Source organism: Notamacropus eugenii, chromosome 6 (genome assembly GCF_028372415.1).
Source record: "Notamacropus eugenii isolate mMacEug1 chromosome 6, mMacEug1.pri_v2, whole genome shotgun sequence".
NCBI lineage: Eukaryota > Metazoa > Chordata > Mammalia > Diprotodontia > Macropodidae > Notamacropus > Notamacropus eugenii.
In genome coordinates this window covers 60,901,472-60,916,891 of record NC_092877.1, presented here as the reverse complement: position 1 = coordinate 60,916,891, position 15,420 = coordinate 60,901,472, and the positions used below count along the sequence as shown (strand labels likewise).

Genomic DNA, 15,420 nt, shown 5'->3' with positions numbered 1-15,420 from the left:
AGGGCCAAAACTCAACCTCAGTCAGGCCCAGAGGCTTTGATAATGGCAGGCAGTGAAGTTTGAAACATCCAAAGTCCAAGTATAAACAAGGGAGAGAGTGTCAAAGATCAAAGGAGTAAATTGCATGGGGAAAATTAAACTGACAGAAACATTGTCTTAGGGAGGATGATATTGGAGACTGTTCCAGATTCAGGGAGCATCCTTTAGAAAGCAGTCCTTGTTGAGAAAACCAAGGGAGAGAGCAAGAGGCCAATGGTAGCCAAATTAGATTGAGATTGATCATGTCTGCATGAAGTTAAAGCCCAAGCACTGGTAAAGGAACAAGTAGTCGGACTCAGTGCATTCCCCATGAAGGCAGTGATAATAATGTGTAGTATTGAAGGCTGTTCATTCCTAACGACTAGGACATAGAGTTTCAGTGGATCTTGTGGCATCATGCTATTAGGAAATCAAATCACTGAAACCTAATAGGCAGCCATCTATTTTGTCTACATATACAGATCTCCTTAACTTTGGGTTCTATAATATAGAGGTACCCTAAAATGAAAACATTCAGAACAAATACAATCTTACTTACTGCTGTTATTTGTATTTCAGTATTTTGTATATTATTTTGTTATATTTTTCAATAAATATCAATGAAAGATTTTTTATTTTTTCAGTGTGGGGAACTCCATTCCTCGTAGAGATTTCAGTTTGGATGCCCTCCGCTATTAGTAGTTTCTTGGACAACGTCTGAATTACACCAATCCCCTTTAAAAGTATGAGTCATCTCTTTTATCCCCATGATGTCCCTCAGGGAATGAAAGAGCTCTTTACCTGATATAGGTGGAGCCTGAAAATAGGTGCTTAAAAATATTTGTGGACTTGAACTGGAAAAATACTTGTTGCTTTACCCATTAATTGAATCCTTGAACTCTAGAATAACATGGAATTTGGCAAAGAAAGACTCTTCCTTCTGCTTTGTGCTCTACAAGGAGATTTAATTGTGAATCTTTCTGCAACAATGTTTGGAGAAATGACATTTCTGTCCCCTTTTCATTGCTGGCATGGGGTAACCTCATTCCTGTAGCTTTGGCTAGCTTTCATTTCCTCACCCAGCAGTGTTTGCTCAGTTCATTGCTCTCTCCCCCACTCGAATTGTGCTGTCTGATAAACATGTTGTTCACTCCCATCCAGTTAATTGGTGCTTTGCCCAGTTGATTTACTTCCAGCAATTCAATTACTACACCTGGAGTACTGCTCAGCAGTGCCCTGGTATCTGGAGGTATCTCTGCCTAAAGAGATGCTTCAAACTTTCTGTGCTAGATTGTTAGGACTTCACATTACCCCCAAGGATCTGATAGGCTATACTGTCTGATGTCTTTGGTGAAGAAATCTGAATATAACAATCAAAATTTTCTTATGAACTTATGGAATGCTAGAACTGAATGAAAGACCTTAAAACGAAATTCTAGAGCTGGGAGGATCATTAGATATTAGATATCAAAATTAGAAGAGATTTTAGTGTCAGATCTGGAAGAGGGACCTTACAGCACAGAATAACAGGGTTAGAAAGGATAGGAGATCCCTTGGAACAAAAAATTAGATCTGGAAGAGACCTTAGACCAGAATGTCAGAGCCAGATGTGACATGAAAACATAAAATAACAAAACTGGAAGAAAGCATGTAGTTTAACTCCCTTATTTAATAGATGAAGAAATTGACCACCAGAGAGGGAGAGTAACTTGCTAGCTATTCCAATTGGATAGTGACATCATAGGAGAGAATTGTTTTATAGGCTAGGAAGAAAATAGCAATAGTATTAATACTGATGACAATATAATTTTCAACAATTTCCCAGGCTTCATAGTAACTCCTCCCTTATGGATTATGTCCTTTCTGTTCCTTCTCATTTTGTTCAACTTTTACCTAGGTTTTCCCCCGTAAATACTTCCTAGAAAATCTATCAGAAGTACCATAGGACTGTTTTGGGAAGAAAAGGATGAAGAGTTGGTCAGGGTACCAGGTCCTTCATTTGTTGTCTTTCCTTCATTGTATATGATTGGCCCACCTCTTTTTGGGAGGGTTGGGGAGCATACGGATATCTGATCTCAGATTCAAAGCTAAAAGGGACTTTCCTGGCCAAATAATTCTATCCCCCCTCCCTTTTTTTAGATAAGGGAAGTGAAGCCTGTGGAGATGAAATGACCCCTTCAAGGTCACAGAAAAACTAATTAGTTGAGCCATAATATGAACCCAGTTTCTCAGAATGCAAATCTGCTACTTTCTTCACTACATCAGGGAACACCTACTAGACCTCCATGACGTTTTAGTTTCCTTGTTAATGTCACTTGTTGTATACAAATAAAAAAACATTGTGTCATTCTAGATGGAGAACTAGCTTTGGAGTAAGGAAGATCTGGGGTTCAAATACCATTTCTGACACTGTATGATCTTGAACAAGTCATATAGGAAGAAAGCTCAGCTCAAACACCTCTTATTTCCCTGGCTGCATTACTATGGAACTTCTCCACTATGGTCCCTACTCTCTCTTCTTCCCCCTCTCCTTTTCAGTTTGTGTGTGTGTGTGTGTGTGTGTGTGTGTGTGTTGTTTTACTTCATTAGATTATAAGCTCTTTGAGGCAGAGACTCTTTCTTTTTTCATACATGAATCCCCAGCACTTAGTGCACGTGGCATATAGTAAGAGCTGAGTAAATCTTTAATGATTGATTGATTGATTTAACCTTTCAGAACTTTAAACAAGTCTCTAAGATTTGAAGTTGCAGAAAATTGCTGACTTGAAGTAGTAGGGTTAGCGCCCTTATTAAGAATTCTCTACATAGATTAAAAACAGGTTCAGGTCAAACTGAACTTATACACAAGTTGTTAATCAATTCATGCAATGAATTTTGAAAATTGAAGTACTTTCATATAAATAATATAATTGAACCATTCCAATTCAATAAGCATTTATGTTGTGCCTACTATGTGCAAGTGACTGGTCTAGGTCCTGGGACACAACTTGGAAAAGGAAAATAGTTCCTTCCATCAAAAAGCTTGTATTCTACTGGATGTAGCTACCCTGAATATTCAGCTTGCTTTATAATATTAAAAATATTTCATATTCAATTTCCTATTCAGTCCTTGTAGCAATTCTACATCCCAGCATATCCAGCACCATTTTTCCCTTTCAAAGATAGGGAACTTACACCGAGAGAGATTATTGAATTTGACGAATTGGTAGTGAAACAAGAATGAGAATTCATATTTCATAACTCCAAGCCCAGTATTTTTGGTTCTGTGCCATGAAAGTGGATCAGTGAAGAAAACATTTAATGACTTCATTCTTCAATATGGTAATCCATACCCTAGTTGAGTAGAATGCCTTCCCATCTTCAATATGAGGTTTTATTAACACTGTGTTAATAGGTGTAGTTATCCAAGTATGTGCTTCAATATAATAATAACTAACAACGACATAGAATTTTGTGAATATAACGTTTCTTAAATAATCTGTGATTAACAGCTCTCTAGTCATTCAAGTGTTGTAATTTTCATTTTACAAATGAGAAAACAGGCTCAGAAGAGAATTCATAGGAAGTGAAAGTATCACTTTGCTAGAAATGTCTTTATTGGGTAATAAGTCCTTTCCCAAAACATTTGCCTAGCACTTAAACTTTAACCTCTGAATACACACACACACACACACACACACACACACACACACGTTTTTGTAGCTATATTCATTTTCTTTTTAAAGTGCGATGTAAAAATAACTTCAGATGGCTTTTCTAGTACGATTTAAATAGAATTTCTTCTGAAACAGGAGACAGCTAGATCATGGGATCTTGAGATCCTTTTAATTATTTGATTCTGTGATTAAATCATGTTCTTATAAATTAAATACTACTTTACATTTCCATGTTTCCAACTCTTCAAAGCCCTATTGCACATGATCTTATCTGATCCTCACAACTCCCCTCAACACTCTGAGGTACAGAGTGAAACTACTTTGTCCCCATTTTAAACAGAAAAACTGAACCCTAGAGAGTTTAACTTATTTGTTTAATGTCCTACAATAACAAATATAAATATACATATGTGTGTATATGTATATATAAGTATATATACATACATGCATACACAATATCCAGCAGTTATTGAGGTTCCCTGTTCACATTGAGCTTATAGTTGGGTTCATATTTCTATAGCCTTATTTTTACAGTGGAAGAAACAGTCTCAAAGAGGTTAGGTGACTTACTTAAGGTCCTACAGGTAGTAATGGCAGAACCCAGGTCCTCTGACTCAAAATCCAGCATTCTTTTCATGGTACCACACTGCCTTCATTAGATCAGGATCAGAATCCAAGTCTTTTGACCTCCAGAACTATGGACTTTCTACTTTACCCTTCTGCCTGTCCTAGACAGAATAATTTATCTGTTTTTTCTTATACCTGTAAACACCATGGAACACAAAGGTTACAATTAGTTTTCCATTAAAATGATTTCACATATTATAGAAAATTAAAATAAGTGTTATAGCTTTTGCTGAGAAAAAGTATAGCTAAAGCAATTGATAGTATCATGGGAAGAACAAAACTTCATTTTCATTATGCAGGTTCAAAATGATGAATCTGTATTAGAGACTGTATTTCAGTATATGAGCCAAGAAAATTAGCATTCTTATGAGAGTGAGCAATTCTAACCCAGGAAGGCTGACTTTCATTTCTTTTTCCAATCCCAGATGAAAGAAGCATTTTAGTTTCTTAGTTAAAATGAGCATCTGGGGTTTCCATACTTGAATTTGTAGCCTGTCCACTTAACAACAAAAATTGTTTAGTTCATTCCTTGCTTTATGTAATTTTTTCAGTCAGTGGAAAATCTGCTTTCCTTGAACAGTTTGAAAGAATAAATACTTTTTGTATCATCTTTTCTAAGTCTGAGATGAGTCTCTGGGTCTGTATTCCATATCAACATCTCATGTTCTTTGGCTCAACACCTGAACTATAGGGCCTTGAATGTCAGAGTTACAAGGGAACAGTTAATGCATGAATGAAAAAGTACATATTAAGAACTTGTAAGAAATCTGCATCAGACACTTACCAGTTGTGACCCTGGGCAAGTCACTTAACTCCAATTTCCTCAAAAAAAAAAAAAAAAAGCTCATTGGATGCCAGGCATTGTGCTAAAGGATGGGGATACAAGTACAAACAAGATAGTCCCCAACCTCAAATTACTTACATGCAATTAGAGAAAGGTATACATAAAGGGGAGTGGTAGCCTGGGATGGTTATTTAGATTTAAAATGGCAAGTGGAGCCACAGGACAATTAATTGATATGCTATTTTCAGAAGCAATGGAATTTGTTAATTGATTATAATTCCCAGAGCAAGAGATAGAAGGAAGGAGAGAGTCTGTAAGGTATGGTCAGGTGGTTGGGGCAGTCTAGACAAAGTGAACTTTCATTAGTAAGGACAGAAGAGCTCCAGGGTAGAAAATGGAAGCCCATCTGGGAGAGTCTAGTGGTGGCAGTGGAAGGCAGTACAGCAGGCAGATGTTTGATCAGCGGCTTCTTGAGATATTTCTCGCTGGCATCCAAGCAGCTTCCCCTCACTCCAGGTCATAGCTCACATGTTTTGAAAACTGCAAGTTCCATAGAGACCAGGTGCCAATAGTTCCAGTATTTAGCTGATTTTGAAAAGGATTCAGGCTACCTGCTCTTCCTGGCTGAGTACATCATAATATCTTTGCATATTGCTGATTCTTGGCAGGTCCTAGCTGTCAGTAATATCAGGGTAATTCTTTCCTCCAACATTTTGCTCCTTTTGAGGAAAGGACAGAATCTTCCAGAGGCAAAACTGTAGAGAATAACAAAGAGGTGTTTAAGCCTGCCTCACTGCATAGGGACAAGTGGAAAACATCTCTCCCCATTCAGTTCATTCTTGTCTTATTTATACCACACTCTATAGAAAGTCCCTGGGTTGGAGGCTTAGAACACAAACACCCAAGTATAATCCTTGAGGAAAGTATAATCCATTTGGAAAAGCCCATGGAGAGGAAAGGTAGCTTGCTGGGATGGAAAGAAAATTTCACTTTGTATAAGAAGGAACCTCTGCACTATGTAACCAGAGGTAAACCTTTTATTCCCTCTGAGCCTGGGTTTCTCTCTCTGATAAATAGTTTACCTCAGTCCTACAGCAGTGCAGAAATTGCAGGAATCAAGGGGATCCGTAGTTCAATTAGAAGAGCAAATCAGGGAGGGCTTTCTGGAGGAATCCTCAGAGAAGCTAGCCTCTGCTTCTCCTCCCAAGTGGCCTGGCAACATCAGACTTCTGGAACCAGATGAACAACGGGAATAGGGAGAGTTAAAGTGACTTGGCCAAAGTGTTATAGCTAGGAAATTGGGATAGGAGGATGAGATGGGATCCAGGGTTCTGTTCACTTCATTTCTAGTATATTTTCTACTGTATCATAAAGAATATTCAATGATGCAAGGAAGGGGAAAAGATGAATGAACAGTATATGACTACTATTTATTGCCCATCAAGGAGTTTCAACTTGGATTTGTTTATTTTTTAATTTAATTTAATTTTTAATTTAATCTCCACTGGTACAGAGTTTTGGGTGTTGGATTTTGTGTATTGATTTTTTCCTAGATGGAGAGAAAACAGTTTTGTGAAACCATGCTACAACCATTGCGTTCCAATGCTGAGGACATTTTATTCTTTGAACAGAAATCACAGACCTACTGCTTTGTTTGTGGCAAAGAAATGGTTCTTCTTTGTGGTCCTACATGAGGCCATTATGCAGGGGAGCAGAAGTGAAATCCTACCCAGGAAAGATTTCAAGGAGTATCAAGCTAAGTTTCTTCTGTTATAGCATCTAATAGAAAGAGATGAGGGAAGAATCCAGGTGAGATGAGAAATCATTTCTAAAGAGTTCATAATTTTATTATTTATTATCAGTCCTTTGATTCTGGAACAAAAATATTCAGAAGGAGAACCAACCTTAGATAGCATATGATCATCTTATTTTACAAAGAGAGAAGCTGAGGCACCCAGTTGAGGGGTAGGGCAAGTGACTTGCTCAATGCCATGCAGTTGCAATAATCAGGTAACCAGATCTAATAAATCACCTTTATGGCAGGGGAATTTTAAACAGGGCATCTGAGCTGAAATTAGGGAACTTACCTTTGGCATGCCTTTATCCTTGGAAGTCTGGCCATATTACCTTCTCACCCAATAAGCTCTAGTATCTCCCTACTCTTTACGGGATGCAATATAAAGTTCTCTGTTGGGCATTTAAAATTCTTCCTCCCTTTCCTGTCTCCTTATACTTTACTGCCCTTCACATACTGGAAGATCTGCCCTAGCTTACTTGCTGTTCCTCAGACACTACGTTCTATCTCCAATCACCATGTCTTTGCACCGACTTTCCTTATTCTAGGAGCATTTTTCTCCTTGGCTCTGCTTCTTATCTCACCTGGCTTCCTTCAGGACTCAACTCAAGTCTCATCTTCTGCAGGAGGCTTTTCACAATGGCCCCACATGCTAGTGACCTCCACTTTAAGTTAATTTTCCATTTATTTTGCATATGTCATATATATGCACATATATGTATATATCAATATACACCTCTATCTATCCATCTATCTATCCATCTATCCATCTATCCGTCTATCTATCTATCTATCTATCTATCTATCTATCTATCTATCTATCTATCTAATTATTTTCATGTTTTTCTTCCCCATTAGAATGAGATCTCTGAGGGCAAAGTCTGTTTTTGCCTTTCTTTTTATCCGACCCCTACACTAAATTAAAATGTCTGGCACGTAGTAAGTGCTTAATAAATTCTGTTTTTGAAATTCCAGATTATTGTCAAGGGCACTGCCATCTTTCCAATTGCACTTGGCATCTTACTCTTATTCAGCCCACATAAACAATCATTTGCCAAATATTGCCATTTCTATCTCTGAAGCATCTCTTGCTGATATCTCCTCCTCACAAATGTGCACTTCTAAGGTGTTTAGAAAGCCTATTTGATACCAAAAATCCCTAAATGTTTGTGACCTACTGTCTCATCAGTGAATACAGAGTACAAAGGAAAGTGGGCTCAAGTTTAGAGAAAACATGCCAAAGGTGTCACTAACAGCTCCTGTTTTCTTTTCTCCCATTTGCGGGGAGGTTCAGAAACTTTCCCTTAAACAAGGTCAATCTGTGTTCAGCTGTAATGTCAACTGATTCATTGAAGGTACCAACGAGAAACCTATTTATGAATGCTTCCAAGGTGAAAAGTCCTTCTCCTCCCAAAGGTCGTAAAGATGGCAGGCAGGGTGAATGAAGATTTGACTATAAGTGAAACCAAGGCTGAGAATTCTCTATTCTCTTCCTCTAGATAGTTCCTTCTCAGAAACTGTACCGTGAAGCCACATATTGTATTTTCTTGAAAAGCCCTCCATTCTAGAAAACAATGCTTCTATATAGGATGCAGGGGACATAATGAAATCTAATGGCCAGGTAGGAGAGATCTTTTGCCTGGCATCATTTTCACTTCTTCAGTTGATTTTTACACATTACTTGAACTTAGTTCTCACCTTATTGTTCTAAAATTATATCAAATAATGATGGAGAGAGGGAGTAGTAGCCTTGCTTTACCCCTGTATTTGTCATGGAAACTTCAAGTATTTCTCCATTTTAAAATAGTGCCAGCTGTTGATTTTAGATGTATACTCTTTTTAATAAAATGTTTTAAGATATTTTGTTGTAGTCTTTTTTTGTTCAGATCTTCTTAATCATTGCACCAACATTCATTAGGTTGGTTTCTCGTCCTCTGTTTTATCCTCTTCTGATTTAGATATTAGATTTAGGATATTTAGAATATTTTTCTCATGAATAATAAAGTATTTATTAAGCATGTTATGTGTCAAGAATTATGATAAAAGCTTGAGTCCAAATACAAAAGTGAGCTAGGCTTTACCTTCAATGAAGTTATATTCTAACAGGTGAGACAAAACAAATAGGAGGATAGTGGCTATAAAAGGGTCTTATATTGTGACAAATCACAAGGATGGTAAGTAAGATTTTGAGGAATGATTGGCATGTCCTTTCCAGAAAATATGATAGTATTATATTACAGTGCCTGCATCAGAAGGTAGAGATTGGGGGTGACAGGTCAATTGACAAGAAGAGTCTATGGGGGGAAAAAGAGTCTACAGTGGTGGTGTGGTTGAAAAGTATCGAGAAGCACAGATCAAATTTGTTTTAAGTTCACCCTGGTTGCCTTTCTATTTCATGCAGAACTAAAAATGCCATATTGGCTAGAGACTTTCAGAAAGCTCTCAGTGTACACAGCAACTACTCGGGGGTGGGCTGGAGTAAAGAATTTTGAGACACACTGACCTCTCTTCCTCAGTTCTTGTAGGATGGGCACAGATCTCCTTTTTTTCTTCTCTAACCTATATACATACATATATAATGTATGAAGGAAAAGCAAGGAGAAGAGAGCCTTAACGATTAGGGATTGCAGAAGGGTCCATTTAGGCAGGTGGCATGAACCTTGATGGAAGAAAAGGATTCTGGGAGAAAGAAATAAGCATGCATTCTAAACATAAGTAGCTTTCTAAGAATTACCAAGGCAGATGATGGGAAGTTAAATTCCACTCTCTTTAGTATTCTACTAATGCTCCTTCCTAATGTGTTCTTAGATATATCTAGGTGAAGTGATCCCTTAAGCTGAGACATATTATTTTGATGTTTCTAGGTAATAAAAATACTCCCAGAGTTGTTAAGAGAAAGTCACCTTAAAAATCTTGGTGATGGTATACTGGAACCTATTCATAAGAGCTGGTTGTTCAATTTTCCGTGTGAACTTTTAAACCTAGGAAATGAGCAAATGCTCCAAAACAGAGCTTACTTTATTGGTTTGTGGATTTCTAGACTTAGGAATGTTATGGATAAAATGTTATAATGCCAATTAAATTTAAAAGTATGTTATTTTAATCTTTTCCAGAGAGCTTGTTGTTAAACATTTACCAAGGTACCACTGCTCAGAGAGGTCTATAGGTATGAGTTGTGGTGATGAGATTATTTCTGCTGTTGTAGTAGGGTGGTCTCCAGCTAAGAATGACCTGAATGGGTAACTTTAGCAGGTTCTTATGTTTTTATACCTTATACAATACTGTTAAATGCTTTTACATGGTTCTTCATTCATTAGGATGAAACCAGGCATAATCTCACTCTTAACAGTTGCTTTGATAATTGTTGCATATACTACATCTATTTTGCATCATGTTAATAATCATTAGTGTCTTGATTATTAAACTCTCATCATGCAAAGACCAAATCTAGGGGATCGATCTATGGATCAAATAATATTTTGTGTGTGTATGTATGTGCATATGAATGCTCACTTCTGCTTTACTGCATCAATTGTGGGTTGAAACCCAGATTCATCATTTCCTATCCAGGTGCATTTATGAATGTTACTGTATTTCCCTGGTACTCAATTTCCTCATCTACAAAATGGAAATGATAATATTTGCACTCTTTAGCCCACAGAGTAGTTGAGAGAAAAGTGATTTGGAAAGTGCTAGATAAATGTGAACTATTGTTCTGTATGAGTCAATAGCAAATTTTAACTCTTTTTCTAATACACCATCCTCACTCATAATATAAGCACACTCAGATCATGCATCATCATGGGCTGTAGAGAACATTCCATTGGTTGAATAGGTTAATGACTTCTTCTGAATTATTCATAAGTGTAGATTACAATATCATATGAATGATTAGGTTGAAAGGAGTATGTCAAGGGCATATCCAATTTATTATGCCAAATTTATTATGCTTAGTGGAAAGACACATTTTTTTCTCTTTTGAAAATTAATTTTGCTCCCCAAGACTTGTTCAACCCTTGAAAACAAAAAGAGATTATTTGTTTAGTAGTTTGTGGCACCACAGACTGTCAGGTATTACAAAGGTCAACAGTTTCTTTTTACACCTAAATGACATTTCATTTTTGTCTATGGTTCACTCTGTAGTTACCAGTGCACGTTGCTGATTAATGGAAAATACCAAGCTTAGGTGGATATAATTAGCAACAGGATGATTTTTGTTTGGTGGTATCCCTTCTTTATCCTCATCAGAGATTCTATTTGAGCAAATCATTTAACCTCTTTGTTTCTCCATTGATTCATCTGTAAAATAAAGGGATCAAACTAGATGATCTTCACCATCCAGGAAGCTCACTCTGTTACTATAGATTGCAGCCCATTCTCATATTAGTAGGCAATTATCTTGGGTTATTCTGACCACAAATCATTCATCATATAGTAGCCAACTCTTTCATGATAACTCTTTCTGTCTTTAGCTAGCTAAGTTCTTACATGTCGGTTGATTGCTAGGTTCAATATTAGAAGCTTTCCTGGCTTGTTAAGACTAATATTGCCCTGAATTAACATGGCACTCAAGAACTTTGGACTCAAGAACAAGAACTCAAGAAAAAGGAAACAACATTTTGATGACATAATGTGGTATCAGAGAAGAAAAATATACTTTATGTAATATCATTTGTGTACTTCTTGGATCCTCACATTAGACTGCAAATTCCTTGAAACCCCAAATGGTGTCCATTTGTCACTTTTGCATCTTCCATAGTTTCTCATACAATGCTTTATACACTGTAGATGCTCAACAGTTGTAGAATTGACTTGAGTTTAAATGGGATGCATATGCCATCCTCAATAACAAGGAATATGGCAATGCCAATTATGGTTTTACAAAGGCATTCATGGTATTGGTATCAGTTGAAGGGTTGGAGATGTGCAAATGAGTCAAGGTTTCTTTGGGTATTTTATTTAAGAACCATATTAACATATGATAATATTCAATTACCACAGGCTTGGTGTGTGGGCAGCACTGCAATGGACAGTCATTTCTGGGGTTTGTACTTTCTGTCATTTTTAAAAGTCAGCACTTCCAAAACAAAAGGCATTATCTTTGCCCCAAAACTAATTTCCTTATTTTTGTAGAAGATGCCACCATCCTTCCAATCACCCATGTTTGCAATGTTATGGTAAGTCTTAACTTCTTACTCACTACACATAACTTGTAGTTATGTCTTCTAGATTCTATTTCCATGATATCGCTCATCTATCCCCTTCTTTCCATTCATGCAGCCAATACCCTCTCTCACCTCCTGTCTGGATTGCTGCAATATTTTCCTAACTGGTCTCTCTGCCTCAAGTTTCTCCCCACTGCAATCTATTTTTTCATATAGCCATCGAAGTGATATTGCCAAAGGGCAGGTCTGACCATTCTGCCCTCTGCTGATCAAAGTCCAATGGTGTCATGTTATTCCTAAGATCAAATACAAACTTTGTCATTTAAACCCCTTATAATATGACTTAGACTCACCTTGCCAGGATCAATGCATACCATTCCCTTTGGGCATTCTGTGATTTGGGAACATTGACCTTCTTGTTGTTCCTTAAATGCAATATTGCTTCTCTCATCTATCTGCCTTTATTTCAACTACCCCTCATACCTGGAATGCACTGATTCCACCTTTATACATTTTGGAAACCTTAATCACTATAGTCTACAAGACCACTTCTGATTTCTGCCTCTCCCAGCTACTATTTCTCCTCCAAATTAGTTTATATTTAACATATGTGTATATCCACATACAGGAGTTCATGTGGTGCTCAGGAAAACAAGTACCTCTGGTGTGAATACTTGCTGAGTCCTTCTCAGGGCTGCTAATCCACTTTTGGTGTCCACTTTCATCTAACTCTCCCCTGTGGCCCCAAGAAATATGCACAGCAGCCACACCCTGGTAAACTGTCTGGGAAGATGGGCTAAACCAGGTAGGGAGTAACAGACAGGCCTCAGACCTGTTGGTGAGTTAAGCAAGTGCCTATTCCAAGCATGTGAAGACTATTTCTGGAAGAACGGGTGGACGAGAGCCATTTATTCCAATGACCATGAAGATAGCTAAAGCAGGTGCTGTAGCTTTCTTAGAGCTTGGTCAGGCATCAAAGACGCCAAGGTCATCTACTGGGCCATCATCAGTCATCTTGATTTTTGTCCTGCCACTGGACTTTGGTGACTCAGGAAGAAAGAGTGAGGTTGATGACCTTGTGCAACTCTGTCTTACTTAAATCCAATTCACTCACAAGTCAATCCATCACCCATGGGATCATTGGTCCTCTTTGAAAATGATGGACAAATAACAACTACACACGCATACATATATATGTTACATATGTTACATGCATACATGTACACACATATACATATATAAGCATATGAACACATGTGTGTATATATTTGTATATCACATATCTATATATGTGTATGCATATATGTGTATATACACATGTGTATATGCATACATATTATTTCTCCCAATAAAATGTAAGTTGAGTGCAGAAACAGTTGTTTTAAGGGATTGGATTAGACAAACTCATAGGTCCCTTCCAGCTTTAGCGTTCTCTGTTTTAAAATCCTTTCTATTTTCTTCTGTGTGTTAAGTCCCTTCATCCCTGACTTCCTGTGTTCTAAAAGCCTTCCCAGCTCTACCATTCCATTGCATATTCTAAGATCCAATGGAGCTCTGATATTCGATGTTTTAATATCCTAGTTCTGGCATATAGTTCTTACCTGAACATTTAGCTTAAAATAGATTGTGTTGAGGGGTTACCTGTAGGTAGGAACTCTCTTTTAATTGAGCAAAGTAAAAGTCTCATCCACAGTGTTGAATTTCATTGGCAAAAAAGAAACATACTGATAAGGCAGTGAACTGTCGAAAGCTGACAGCTAATGATAATGTTAATAATAATATTAGTGCCTAAAATATTCCATGCAATTAAAATCTCAAAATATAATAATCAAATGCAAATGAGCATCAGTCAACAATTACTAGGTCATATGCAATTAGCCTATATGGTAATTTAACCAGAGCCATAATATACTATTTTTTATTGCCATTAAAAAATTACAGGCTCACTTCTTTGTTGCCTTCCCTTATTTGTCTACTGTAGCTGCTGCCGCTTAAGATTCTGATTAACAGGAACTTTGTGGAGCAAAGAGCCTTTCAAAGAATGGCTTTGCTGTGAAATATCAACAAAGGCTGTCAAGGATTGGGACTCTATATATTTAGGGCTGTATTTCATTAAATACATCTTATTTTCTCCTTTGGAAATACATCTCCCTCTCTTACCTTGTTAGAATGATGATACTTTAGAGAGAGGGAGTTCAGAACCTTTCATTTTACAGTTAAGAGAAGCATAGCCATAATGAGAGCAGTCCTCATAGCTATAATCATGGATACAGAACTGGCAGGGTCCTTAGAGACCACTGAATCCAGATATGTTATCTGAAGTAGATGGGTAGTTAGGTGGCACAATGGAGAGAGTGCCTGGCCTGGAATCAGAAAGACTCATCCTTCAGAGTTCAAATCTAGCCTCAGACACTTAGTAGCTGTATGACCCTGGCAAGTTACTTAACCCTGTTTGTCTCAGTTTCTTCATTTGTAAAATGAACTGGAGAAGGAAATGACAAACACCTCCAGTATCTTTGCCAAGAAAACCCCAAATGGGCTCACAAGAGGTGGACACACAACTGAGAATGATTGAACAATCTGAATCAGGGAGAGCTTGAGTGACTGGTTCAGTATGACATAACTGGTAATGTCTGAGGTATGATTCAGACTCAAGTGTTATTTGCACTAATAGCAGCATTCAATCCACTATGCAATTCCAGGTTCAAATCCTAATGCAGAGACTCACCCGCTTTGTGACTATATGAAAGAGAAAAGATCACCATGAAGACAGGATACTGCCCTCAGGATCAGGGGATCTTGCTTTAAATTTCTCTTCAGAATACGAGAGAAACCAGGGGCAAATCAAGCCTTTGCTTCCTCACCTGTAAAATGGGAACAATAATACCTGTACTACCTGCTTCCTGGGCTTGTGATAAGGGAAGGGCTTTGCCGCCTTTCAAGTTCCATATAAACGTGAACTGTTATATTCAATTCAACAGAGGCAACAAATGGAATAAGATTCAATTCTAGGTGCTGGGGATACAAAAATATGCTGTGATTGGGTTGCAGATTGTGCCAGTGGAGGAAAAATATGCACCATGTTAGACTCAGAGAGTTTTCTAAGCATTACCACTCCCCAAAGTCCTTCACCAACTAGTATCTCATGCTGATGCTGTGGTGACCCCGAGTTCTTGAAAGTTTTGACAGCAGAGCACAACTGAGTTGCATATTGGACCAGATAATATGCCTTTTTTTTGATGTCTTATGACCAGACCAGCCAAGTATGGAGAGGCTCATTATGGGCTACCAGAGGATGTACATTTTGGATATATTACCTTGTAAAGACTATCCATGATAGTAGAGGATTGAAATTTACATCAGTGAATGGAGTAT

General features: G+C 37.6%; 1 protein-coding gene and 1 long non-coding RNA gene across 2 annotated transcripts in view; one reads left to right on the top strand and one right to left on the bottom strand.

Moving 5' to 3' along the window:
* The window catches only part of LOC140511183 (uncharacterized), a 28,365-nt gene extending 24,023 nt beyond the window's left edge, over positions 1 to 4,342 (bottom strand). The window contains exon 1 of the long non-coding RNA XR_011969460.1: positions 4,245 to 4,342. This is a non-coding gene — a long non-coding RNA (uncharacterized lncRNA). The remainder of the gene's footprint in view (positions 1 to 4,244) is intronic.
* STK32B (serine/threonine kinase 32B) overlaps positions 1 to 15,420 on the top strand; it is a 367,871-nt gene that overhangs the window by 180,728 nt on the left and 171,723 nt on the right. The window lies entirely within an intron of this gene.